This window comes from Nothoprocta perdicaria, unplaced genomic scaffold, assembly GCF_003342845.1.
Source record: "Nothoprocta perdicaria isolate Ctin4 unplaced genomic scaffold, notPer1 scaffold_256, whole genome shotgun sequence".
NCBI lineage: Eukaryota > Metazoa > Chordata > Aves > Tinamiformes > Tinamidae > Nothoprocta > Nothoprocta perdicaria.
Window position 1 is genome coordinate 805543 of NW_020455484.1, and position 8582 is coordinate 814124.

The 8582-nt window shown below is 48.0% G+C and overlaps 1 protein-coding gene across 1 annotated transcript in view; it reads right to left on the reverse strand.

Annotated features, from left to right (window-relative positions):
• EMP1 (epithelial membrane protein 1) overlaps nucleotides 1–8070 on the reverse strand; it is a 13191-nt gene extending 5121 nt beyond the window's left edge. Inside the window, exon 1 of the mRNA XM_026040420.1 lies at nucleotides 8054–8070. The gene's annotated coding sequence lies outside the window, so the exon portion shown is untranslated. The remainder of the gene's footprint in view (nucleotides 1–8053) is intronic.
• Between the last annotated feature and the right edge of the window lie 512 nt (nucleotides 8071–8582).

The window sequence follows — 8582 nt, forward strand, 5'->3', positions numbered from 1 at the left end:
AAAAAAAAAAAAAAAAAAAAAAAAAAAAAAAAGCAGCACCTTTTTTTCCCTTGCCTTTTCTGCCCAGTTATTGCTCTGCTTGAAAGCACTGTTAGTTCAGGTGCTTTCAGTGTACCCACTTCCTGAGAACGTCAGCACCTCTCCCTAAATACACATGATATCAAATGCAAACTCCCCAGGGAATACAGATTTGCAGCTTAATTTGGGTTCTTTGTGAGTTAAAGCACAAKCCTCCCTGTCTATTCAATCACTTTTCCCTTCCTTCATCTCTCCCTGCTTTTTAAACAAACTACTGGAGAACAATTCTGATGAAGCAGTGGGTGAAAGGCATTGAAAAAAGGCATTGAAAATTGCTATCTCTGACTGTACGGCACGGACTTTTCCTCCCGTTAAACAGAAGCTGGCAGGGTTGTGGTGCCTGACAGGATATTCTTTCCATTTGTTAACTGTGAGACATCTTTCTCCGCTACAGGGTGGGGTCACATTGCTGAAGCAACAGGACACAATTGCATGCAAATGCCTCTTCTTCCATTCCCCCACCTAACTGTAGTTGGATTTGGAGATCCTCAGGCTCTTCGTGGACTATGAGTCAATTTTAGCCTTCTTGGAGCTGCCAGCTTTTTCCACTGACTCACCCTGAAGTTCTCAAAACTACAATTATTTAACCCTGCAAACGTTCAGGACAATCTGTCCTTTCTAGAGCTGCTTCTCAAGAACCAGTCAAGCAACCAGGCAATGAATCCTTCAGTGAGCCTCCTGATACATCTTCCTGATGAAAGATCCAGGCCACACAAAGAAAAACAGAATTGAGACATACGAGTAGAACGACTACCAAGGTAGGACAGGTTGTTGGGGAAGAAAGGGCCAAAGTCATGCACCTGCTGATCAGCCTGGGTGATTAAGAGAGATCTATTCACTGATGAGCATGGACTGAGTTTCCTTTCTCTGGACTGAATAATGTGGAGAAATGACAGGCCTCACTAAGATTAATCATGAATTACAGTTGCTGTGGCAGTTTTTAACACGTACTCAGGCTCTGCCTATGTAGAGACTATTTGTCTGTCCATGGTGGGAATGCACATACTGGGAAACAACACACAGCTTTGCTGCACCCCAAATTCAAGTTCAAGCAAGCAAGCATTGTCCACTAAAATAAGTCTTCTCATGCAGGCAAAATAAAGTCCTCAGTATAGGCTCTCTGTGTAGTTAAGTGTTTTAGATCCCTATATCTGGAGAACAGTCTGGAGAAGTGAGTCCTTGTCCTTGGATGACTGCTTAGCATAGCATCAGAGTGGAATGCAGAGTGCCACTTGGAGATGCAACAAAGGCCTGTGATAGAGTTCCTCAAATACAGGGAGTGGGTCACTCTAGAGGACAAGCCAGATTAGATGGTGGTCTTTGCTTATGGCAGAAAGTGCATTGCAGTGGAAGGAGCAGAGGGGAAGTAAACAAAATGTTTCCCTGTTTGGAGGTTGCTTTCTCTCTTCTTTTCTGTCTTCCTAGAAAAGTCCAATATTTAAGGTAAAGATTTACACACTGCCCTGGTACAGGAATACTGATGGTTCAAAACAAGGCCAAGATGATTGGGAAAGGAAGGGGAAAAATAGTGAGGAAGGGATAGAAAAATTATTTGATGCTATTCGAGATGACACAAACCAGCCATATCACTGGTGCGTTCTTCAGAGCAAAGACAACCTGCAAATAGGAATGCTACTGTGATCAGTATGGGAAATCTCAGGACAAGGTAAAAACTTTTGCAGAGTTTGTAGATCTGCCTCAGAGTGATCTGAAGCCCTAATTGCATCTTAGTCCCACTGCAATTACATGCCTTGCGTATGAAGTGAGTGCAGGTTTTCATGAAGCCCAGGCTCATGAGGCAGGCTGCACGGATGCTGAGGTCTCTGTGACGTTCTGGTGGCATGGTGATTTTAGACCTGGCATCAAAAAGCTCATGAGAACTTTAAACAACCAAAGGAAATGGTCTTGTTGTTTGTGCTTTTCTCCACTCCTTGCTTCACATCCAGTAGAAACCAGAGTCTGGAGTTTTATAGAGCACTCTGTGCCAACACTACTGTTGAAAACTTGTGGCCTGCCTCAGTTTACAGGTTGGACGCTTTTAATAGTAATGTGAATGAGTAGGTAACTCTGGAAAGAGATTTCATATGTCTGAAAAAAGGGTTAGGCAGAAGGTGTGTGTGAGCACACAGTGCTCACCTTTGGAGCCTCTGGTTTATGGCAACAAGTTAGGAAAAATTTGCACATGCAGAGGTGCTACCTGTGCTGGCCAGGCAGAACACAGCAAAGCTGTACAAGTAGCAGATGAATATGAACATGAAGGGAAGTGCAGAGTAGCCCAGGGGGTTGCAACTAAAAAGAAGAAAATAGGCCTACGCAAATGGAAGGTTTTGTCTGGTTCTTCTGAGGCATTTCCTGGTGGTATGCTCTCCAAGGGATCGGGGGAATTGCCTTCCCAAGACAGTGGTAAAGCTCAGCATGTGAATCATTTCTTATGGGAGCAGACAAAGTCCCCAAGAATGCACCCTTAGGAACGTACTCCTCTTGCTGCAAGACACAACGGGGAGTCAGAAAAGATGACACACAAGGGTTTTCCAGCTCTTAGGCTCATGATTCATGCGAGAGTGTGGAAATGTCACAGCTCCTAGGGCGAACACTGAGAAATTGGCGTTTTCTCAGGAAGAAGCCACCCTGGAGCACTCAACCATGTGACAACATCAACAGAAACTCCAAAGCTTGCTTGATAGTAGGAAGGGGAAGAGACAGCTGCCTGGGGTCTGGCACGCAGCCAAAAGCCACTGCTGGAGGAAAACACTGTCACTCTGCACTGGGTACACCGAAGAAGGACCGGGGCTGATGAATGGAGAGTGAGAGAGTGGGGAAGGAGAGCTCAGAGCTGACAGGAGGCACAGAAGTGTCCCTCTGCACATGCAGAGCATCCTCACCCCCTTAAGCTTTGGATTCTAGCTTCCTGGATGGATTACTTGGACATAGAGAAAGACTGAGAGCTACTAAGACTTGTAGTGGTTCTGAAAAGATGCTGGTATGGGGTGGATTGTGTAGGGTGTGTTCCTGCAGCTTGGTATGGCTCCCACTGTGTATGGGAGTGTTTGTGGTTTCTGTATTTGTGCGTGTTTCCTAGCTTACGATTTCCTTCTTGCTGCATGTATTTATTTATGTGAATATGACACTGGCAGTGCCCATGTCATACTATCTGACATCTCTGACAGGAAAGTCAACTTACACTGTGGTGTCAGCAAAAAATCATGTATTATTTCTGCTGGAATTCTTTTTCTTTTCCCTTTCAATAGCCTTTAGATAGAGAGATAGAGATGGAAGGTCTATGGAATCTCCATTTGCTGTAGTTTTAGCTGCATTTGCAAATCTCTGATTTTCATAGGCAGTTTTCTAAAGATCTTCCTCTTTTCTTTTTTTTTTTTTTTTTTTTTTTTCAGTTGAAGATAATTCTGAAAAAGAAATGGCTCCTCATCTGATAGTCTCCCTTTCCCCAGAGACTGGAAAGCTGGCCAACCTGCCAATACCATGTGTGCCAGGCTACCTAAGATCAGCATGATTCGGGCATATGAAGGGTCTGATGTTTTGGATCACTGTGTTTYCAGGGTGTCCCCCTGCAACCAGCTTGAAAAAGACTGAGCAGAATCAAGTTGCAAAATTGTTTCATAGTTTCTTCTTTCAACCCACAGTGCAGGAGTGATGAGTGGGGACATGAGCAGAACATGAATTCCTACATATAAAGCAAAAGCAAGAGGATGCTGTGCAGCCTGGAGTAGATCTGTGGTCTTCGTGGGGCAGGATATAGGCAGTCAGGTAGTGAAATACCCTATCTGGCTTTGAAAGAGTTTCTTGTAGCTGTGATAGCTGCTCTGCCAGTATGGGCTGGCAGAGCCATGCACAACCAGGGTTACTACTACTCATGTTATATGCAGAAATTGCTTCTACAGGCTGTCAGGGTGCATGTGCAACTCCCTGCATGCTGCCTGCAGTCTGTAGAGGCCAGCTAGGAGGCCGGCGGAGCCACTGGGGCAGGCAGGGCCAGCGGCCGTGCAGCCCAGTGTCCCTTCAGCGAGGGGCCTCATTCCTGCAGCCGGCCCTCGCCGACGTCCCGGCCCCCTGCACCGAGCGCTGAGGGCTTTGCCACCCTCTTCTCTTGCTCCCGTTGCTCGTCTTGTCTCTTCCATAGGCTTGCTGAGGCCCTTAGGGGAGGTGTCTCTCAGGAATGAGAGGAATGTGAACACTGGACCGGATCGTGGCAGTTGCTTTTACAACTTGGCTACTTGGGCAAACTCTGCCCTGCAAGAGCAAAGGGGCAGCAAAGGCCCTTGCTCCGGATTTCCTCCTGCAGGTACTGCCAGGTGGCCTCACAGAGCGATAACTAAGCCCTGGGTATGAGTCACTGCTCACCAGCCTTCTGGTGAGCACCCTGATGCTCACAACTCTCTAYGTGGCTCTGCATGGCTGGGGATCGCCTAGACTAGGATCACTGGGCTCTCACTGTGGGTRTCTCCTCATGCCTTCCAAACAGACTGGTTTACATGGAGGAAAGGGGATAAATATTAACCATGAGCTTGACAACCTGCCGCTTGGGGAAGGTGTTTTGGGGAGCTGAGATGTCCTAGCTTCTTCCTACCGTGACAAGGCATGGTCACGGTTTGCTTTTATTGAAACAGGAGCTTCCAGATACTCTGGAAGATACTCAGATACTCATCCCTGATGCAAGCAGTTCAGGGGTAGATTTGGCAAATTTGGCYGGAATTTGCTTTCTGTATTGTCCAGCTGTTTGGACTCAGGAGGTACTTTCCAAAAGACATCTGGCAGGCTTTGCAAAAACTGTGCTCCAGAGTGCAGCCTCCAGATGTGCTTCTTTGCTGCCCTCTCTGGGAGCATAACAGCAGAAAACAGTATAAGAAAAGCATCATTCTCGGTTTCCTGGTGGAAAATTTATAGCGTGAATTGCTGCTGGAGCCTGTGTCGTGCTGCGGGATGCCTGGGTGTGAGCTGGCTCTGACGAAGGATCAGTGCAGTCACACTGGTGCTGAGCTGATGTGGTTGGGCGCGTTTATTCATGGYCGGCGTTGGAGCACTGTGACATGAGTTACTTATGAGTCCTAGCAGAAGTTGCCATATGAGCAGGGCTATGGACAATAGCTTCCTTTTTGATCTGTGCTGTTTTGTATCAGCAAGAGTTTACATCTGTAGAAAACACTAGTGAGTACAAGGAATCCTTCTCCCTGTCTTGAAGGAATGGTAGAAAAATCTCATCTTTTGGCCAGTTTTCATTAGTCTTTTGCATCAGAAAAGAAGGAGAGGAAGAAAAGAAGGGAGTGCTGCACCCTGCAGGCTGCCAGATCTGGACTGAGTTGCAGTCCCGGTACTGAAGGGTAAAGCGATAGGAGCCCTTTGAAATTTAAAGGGTCTAACAGTGATGGTTTTTGCCTAGTGGAGCATTTGAAGGTCTGAGGGCAAATACCACTCTAGCATTAGTCAGGTCCAATCCAGTTTGCCATGAGGTGCAGCACTTGGCCAAGACAGCACCCATCCACAGCTGAAGAGGACTAGGGCAGGAGGGAAAATGTTCACAGAAACAGAGTGTTTGGTCTGTGGTCTGGGTCGGATGGGACTTAGAAGACCGGGTGGGAAAAGGCACCGCTAAGGAAGCAGGCAACGCTCCTGCCCTTTCTGCTCCCAGGAAACCCAAGCAAGCGCAGGCTGAGCGCCATGGGCCAACCTTGCAGCCCAGGGGCTGGTGCATAGAGAAACTGTAGCAAATCCCCTCCTGCCTCTTTACAAACTAGGCCCCCAAGACAGGTCTTTTGCAGAGCAGTGCTGGCTGTTATCAGCACATCTCCTGGAGCTCTTTCAGAACACAGCCTCTGCTCCACCCCAGGCTAGCGAACAGTCATTCCTKCATGCACTTGCCCTGACTGAAAGACCACCAGCTCGGCCAGCAGGGCCAGTTTTATAAGCCCAGCGCTTTGTGTCCTCAGCAGGGCAGTGGGGAGCACCAGCAACGCTGCAGCTCTCGAGACACCCACCCTATGGAGGGTTCTTCACGTGCCTTGTCCTGTGGTGTTTCCTTGGGTGTGGCGCCATCCCGCTCAGATGTCTGCCCTGGGATGGCATGTGCCACAAGATGCCCGGCTCTCACATGAGGATGGCCTGGCTGAGTGTTCAAGTGGATAGTCATAGCCGTGGGGGAGCTTCCCCCCGGAGCCTGCTGGATGTGCTTGTGCCAAGCCTAGCCTAAAGGAGACSTCTTCCAGGGTATGCTGCCAGGCACTGCAGTTTTGATGCTTCTCAGATGCTGATCTCCAGCGCTGGGGCTGGAAATAAGCTGCCTTTAAGCCCACACTGTCCCTAGGTTTGGCAGTGGTGTGAAGGGAGCAGGGTGGGGGAGGCAGTGGAACCATTCGGCTTCCTTGAAACCCTGCTATCATAGGAATGGTAGTTAATAGGCTCCAGGTTGTTGCATTTTTCATACCCATGTCCCTCTTATGTGTTTACTCAGAAAAGAATCCCACTCTATCCTGAAATGTCAAGTGGGCAGTCCCTGGGCAAAGTTGCTCTCAGAGGTGCCTTGAGGAATTCAAAGCTTTTGAGTGAAAGTTGCTCTTGGCTACAGACTTTTTTTTTTAAAGTCTGATTTCATTATTAATCATGGTAAGAGACAGCTTCCTAAAATGTGTTCTACCCAGAACTATTGCTAACTAGCCTGGAAACACTCAGTGCCCCAGCCAGCTTCCTTACTACTGAAACACATCTGTTTCTCAGGCAGGAGGAACCCTCTGCATGACTGAGTCACAAGCCATAGGGCCAGAAGGGACCTCAAGATGTCATGAAGCCCATCCCACTGCCACAAGATAAGATCAGTTCATCTTTTCAGCCTTTTCTATAGAACTGTCCACAGCACCAACCCGAGCCCCAGGATCCACAGCTGGACTGAGCTTTTTCACTCTCTTTTGGATAAACGGGGAGGGGTGGATTTCTGCAACAGGAACCAAAGCSTAGTGCCAATGAAGTTGCTTTCATCCACTCCCTTTCTCACACCTCAAAAATAGTTCAGGGATTTGACCGCCGGATGATAACAGTAGCAGGCAGGTGAAATTAAGAGAACTGGAGAAAAAAAGGGCAAGAAGGAAGGGTGAGATTGCATGGAAAAAGACCAGTTAATAAAGAAAATCAGTGGTGTGCACCATCCTACACTTTCCAGTGGAGCCTCCCCCGCAGTGATGCATCCTGTGGTGCTCGTAGCGATTCCGCCGTCTCCCTAACTTTGCCTCTCAGTGCTCCTCACTCCAGCCTCTGTGCTGCCAAGGAAAGCTCTGCCTGCATTTCTGCTGATTGTGTGTCATTGGTGAAGTGAGAACTGGGGCTTGTCTTCAGGCTCAGGAGCAGGAGCCCCAATACAATGAGAAGAGAGAAGTCCTCTCTGTCACGCTTCTCTCCCAGAGCCTGCGTCCCAAGGGCTGTTCACTGCTCAGACTTCTCTTGGAATAATCACCAATATTTGAGCTTGATATTAGAGCTTGGCTAATTGTTGATAGAGGGGGAATAAAACACAGATGTGCAGAAAAACATGAGGCACAAGCCTGAAGTGCTAAACCTGCAGCCCTAATTTCAATGAGACGTTTTCCCATGTTCATGAACAATGCCATTCCAAAGGAGTGTGGCAATTCCTGAACCACAGCTGGCTCAGGTGGGGCTATCARTGCCTTTGTCCCAGCTGCACATGCCCTGGAGGCAGGAATAGCATTGCAGGAGCCTGTGCTCTGTGACTGCAACCCTAGCGCCCTGCTGTATTTGCCCTGCGATGCAGCTGGATTTCAAAGTAAAAGCTGAAAGGATAAAGTACGTGAAAGGATGAAGTATGTAAAAGGATAAAGTATATTCCATAACAAGTGCAAACACGGGGTTGTAGAGAGACAGCAAAGGAGAAGAACAGGCTGGAGCTTCTGGTTTAGAGGGGGGAGCCACCAGCAAGTGAGTAAATTTGCTAGGGATTTTCAGGAGAAGTTCTTACCGTGTGGGCTGGGGCTGGTGCTGGCACCTCTGGAAGCAGGAGCGCGCAGGGCTGCWGTGCTGCTGTCCCGCGGAACAGAGCCGTAGTGAAGGGGAGTGACCTGCTGCAGGCTTAAGTTTCCTCTGGTGGTGTGCAAGGGTGGTGTCCCTTCCACTCTGTTTTAAAGGAGTTACTATGAATCAGTCTGCCTTTAAAGAGAGAGAGAAGGAAAAAAAAAAATACGAAGCTACGCCCTGTTTTGTTGGCAGGGAGTCAAGAGGCAGGGAGGAAACCAGCGATTCAAAGAAATCTGTGTAGGGCTGTATCTGACTCAGTGTGCTGCACAAGAGACCGCAGCCTGGAAAAAAAGACTGATGCTGATCCAGCTGAGTAATAGAGGCCCACAACAGCATCTGTTTATAAAACTGAGCTTCTGGTTGCCATAAAAAAAAATGTATAGTTACACATGTGGCAACGAGACTCCAACAATACAATTCACTCAAACAAACAAATGGTTGGTAAGGGGCATGGGGAAGCTGGGTGAGTCACC